Source organism: Lytechinus variegatus, chromosome 1 (genome assembly GCF_018143015.1).
Source record: "Lytechinus variegatus isolate NC3 chromosome 1, Lvar_3.0, whole genome shotgun sequence".
NCBI lineage: Eukaryota > Metazoa > Echinodermata > Echinoidea > Temnopleuroida > Toxopneustidae > Lytechinus > Lytechinus variegatus.
Window position 1 is genome coordinate 67898506 of NC_054740.1, and position 4297 is coordinate 67902802.

Below are 4297 nucleotides of genomic sequence, written 5' to 3' on the forward strand. Positions count from 1 at the left end.
ATCTGTTCCCCCCCTCCCAAGGTTCTGTGGCACTTGTGATATAGTAGATAGTGGTCAAAAAGACGAAAATTATGAAAACTTTCTCTGGGATTTTTCCAAGGTTGTGGGTATTTTGGCAGTGTGAAAGCAAATTAGAATAATGGAGCAAATATTTTGGAAGTGGATGCTGTGGAGCTGCTGAGCTAGCCATTTTGATTTTTTTGTGCTACTTTATTAAGCATACTACGCATCACGCATGTACAATATATAACTTCGAAGACTTATCCTGAAAGTCTCTGATGGTTACTATTAAATGCAGGCAATAATTATTTAGTATTCTGAGCATAGAACAATCTTGTAAATTAACAGGTATTCTGGTGATAGAGTCGGTCTGAATATGCCTCCTGTTAACTATGCATGATACAGAATCCATGGAATATGTCCCTGAGAAAAAATGAAAGCTTACAGTATGGCATCTTGAAAAATGAATATTACATGTGCATATATTGCTGTGCTTTGCAGCAATACAATGACATTTCGAAAATGCAAAAGTATCATATTCCCAGAGAGATTAAACCCATTCACATTGCAGAATTTTTTAAAAGAAGTTCTATCATCTTTTCTGTAGAAGTAACAGGTGGATATAAAAACAAATAATGTTTTTATCTAGTGAGGGATGCACTGCATACGGTACTGCATACAATAATTACTGTATATTGAGGAATTGCCTTTCATTAGAAAATAGAATTCTCATCTTTTTTTTTTTTTTTTTTTTTTTTTTTTTTTTTTTTTTTTTTTTTTTTTTTAGAGCTGGAGCATTCGCACCGTCCATTCAGATTGGATGGAGTTTCGTTTTATGTGTTTGTATTGCTAAATGGAGATTTTTATTTTTAATTTAACTTGGTTAGAAATTAAAGTACACTCGGGGCGCTCCATAGATCTTGCGGTATGGCAAGATGTCCGTGATTTAGTTCACGACAAAGCGTCCAATTTTCAGCGGTGTTCGAAAAAAGTGATTCGAGAGCTTCCGCAGGGTTAAACTTTATATTATCCTCAAGTATGTCGACCAATCGAGATTCCAGGAAACATCCTCTTTCGCCGGAGAAAACACCTCAAAGTTCGAAGATTGCCCGTAAGAAGCCCAATCAATCTACACCTTCTACCTCCCCCGGAGATCAGGGTACTGTCGAAATGGATTCTCCGTTGAGTGCGAAACCGGGTACACAAGAGAGTATGAAGCGCTCCCTGTTCACTAGTGATTTGGCCCCTGGGCCTGGTCAATCACCTCCACAGTGGTTCGTTGATTTCTTCAAAGGATTTGAGGCTCGTCTAGAAAACTACATTGAAAACATTACTCTGGCCAAATTCAGCGAGCTCTCTTCCACGCTAGATCAGCAAAATGAAAAACTATCTGCATGCTCTATGCAGATAGAAGACTTAGAAAAGCAGGTCAAGAAGTTGAAGCTGGATAACACCCAGCTCGTTAACAAGATAGATGACTTAGAGAATAGGGGTCGGAGGAACAATTTAATATTCCATGGGATACCAGAGCAAGCTCATGGTCCAGGCTCACGAGAAGACGTAGCTGTCACTCTACAGAAAGTGCTGCAGGATTTTGTGGGGCTGTCTGCTTCCGAGTACAAGATTGAAAGGTGCCACCGTACACCTACAGGACCTCCCATCCAGCCTCGCGATCAAGCCGGTGACCAGGATCTGAAACCTAGGATCATTCATGCGTGCTTCTCATCATTCGCAGATAAAGAGCAAGTCAGAAAAGCATGCATTCAGAAGTTCAAAGTCAAAGATGCCAAGTTTCATGGAAGGAAATTATTTGTCGCTGAAGATTTCTCCAAAAGGGTAATGATGCAGAGGAAGGAAAAGATGGATGAATTAAAAAAACTAAAGGAAAATGGGAAAAGGCCATTCTTTTTGTATCCGGACAAGTTGGCCTACAGAGATACCTCAGGAAAGCTTGTTATTGTAAAATAACTCTCTAGCTTGTTCCATTATATCTTATGATGCCATACTTTGCCAAGTTCTTGTTTTTTATTTTGTTCATGAACATATTTTGTTGAACTTTGTCGGTGAACTTTTTTTAGAGGTGTGTTTTCTCTTGTATACTTTATGTTACGTTGATCTGAATGGTGGAACTTAAATGTCAGTTCACTTTCCTTTTTTTAGTATCATGCCATGCCAAAGTCTTATATCACCTTGTTTGGCACAGCTTTACTAGCATAGTTGGACTTTTTATACTTGTTTGTTTAGCACAGTTGGACTTTTTATACTTGTTTGTTTAGCATAGTTGGACTCTTTATACTTGTATGTTCATTTTTATTATTATTTCATATGGTCATAAGATTGTTTGTATTAGTGTATGCATAATCATACACATAAAAGGTGCATTTTTGTAACTTACTTGTGATTAAATATGCATGCATAATGTATATGTATTCTTGCAAGTGTTATATGTCCTTTTTATATTTTAATGCTGAAGCTTGTAAATTTATTTTACCCTCTTTTAAACATCGTTGAATTTTGGATGCTTTTTGTTGTATTGCTGATTTTTGGATTTGTGCTGAATGCAGAGCTGTTACTTAATTTGAGGCTCTGCATTTCATCTTGCACTTTTGCTCCCTTTAAGCTATTGTAATGATATTTTTGACTTTTTTCTTTTTTTGTTTTTTGTTTATTCTTGGCAATGATTGTTTTTTTCCTTTTTCTCTTTTTGGTGACCAAACTGATTTTTATGTAAATGTGAACTCGTGTATAATCTTATTAGACTTCACTTGTTCTCTGCATAGTTTTCTTATTCTAATTTGCAAGCATCTATTCAATCAAAGTTTAGAACAAAACCTAATATGTTGATCAAACTTAGCTCCTTTAATTGTCGGGGAATGCAGGATTATACAAAACGAAAGAAAATTTTCCACTACATGAGAAACCTTAACAATGATATTATATTTTTACAAGAAACACATTCTAACAAAGAGGATGAAGTTTTTTGGAAATCCCAATGGGGTGAATCTGCATGGTTTACTAGTTTTTCCTCTAATAGTAGAGGTGTGGCCATTCTTATAAGAAAATCTATTTCAGTCAAAGTATTTTCTGTTTTTTACGACCCTGATGGTAGATTTTTGATCTTAAATTGTAAATTAAATGATGTTCCAGTCACTTTGGTGAATATATATGCCCCAAATAATGATGATCCTGATTTTGTACTAAAAGTTTTTGCAGAATTAGATAAATTTGACAACTCCTCTCTGATTATTGGTGGAGATTTTAATGCGGTGATTGGCCCCCTTGACTACCAAGGTACAAGACAAAAACATTCTAATACTAGGGCAAGTGAAATGCTATCTATTATTATTGATGAATATGATTTAGTTGATGTTTGGAGACATTATCATCCAGCATTGAGACAGTACACAAGACATCAAAAAACACCCCAGGTTCTATCAAGGCTTGATTATATTCTAGTTTCTAGTAATTTTTTGCAAAATTGTGTTAAATCCAAAATTCTTCCAGGAATTCAGTCAGACCATTCTGTTGTTTTTATCCAGTTTACTGATAATCAACCAATCAGAGGAAGAGGCTACTGGAAGCTTAACTGTTCTTACTTACACAATGATTCTGACTTTATTAATTTGATAAAGGATAGTATCCGGGATTTTAAACACATTCATAACGATTCAGAATGCAATCCAAACACACTATGGGACTCCCTCAAATGTACTTTAACAGGTAACTGTATTGAGTACTGTGCCAGGAAGAAAAAGGAGAGAAAGAAAGAAAAGATTCATTTATTAGATGAGATTGATAAATTAAGGTCACAATTAGGTAATAATACTTCATCTAACAATTCTGAATTATTAAAACTTGAAAACTTGGAAGACAAGTTGAATAAAATCTATGAATTTGAAACTAAAGGTCTTATCACAAGGTCAAGGGTTAGATGGTTAGAGGAAGGGGAAAAAAGCTCAAAATATTTTTGTAATTTAGAAAATAGATCTTGGCGAAAAAAAACTATTACTAGAGTTCAGAACGCCCAAGGCAATATTGTTTCAGACCCTGATAATATTCTTGAAGAAATTTGTGCATTCTATTCAAACCTGTATTCTATCCATGACAGAGAAACAGAAAATGATGACCTAAATGAAGCCTTTTTTGATAATTTAGATATCCCCAAGCTTTCTGATAATGCAAAACATAACTTAGAAAATCCTTTAACCAAAAATGAAATTTTTGATGTTATTAAATCTATGAAGATGAATAAAACCCCAGGATTTGATGGCCTTCCTATTGAATTTTACATAGTATT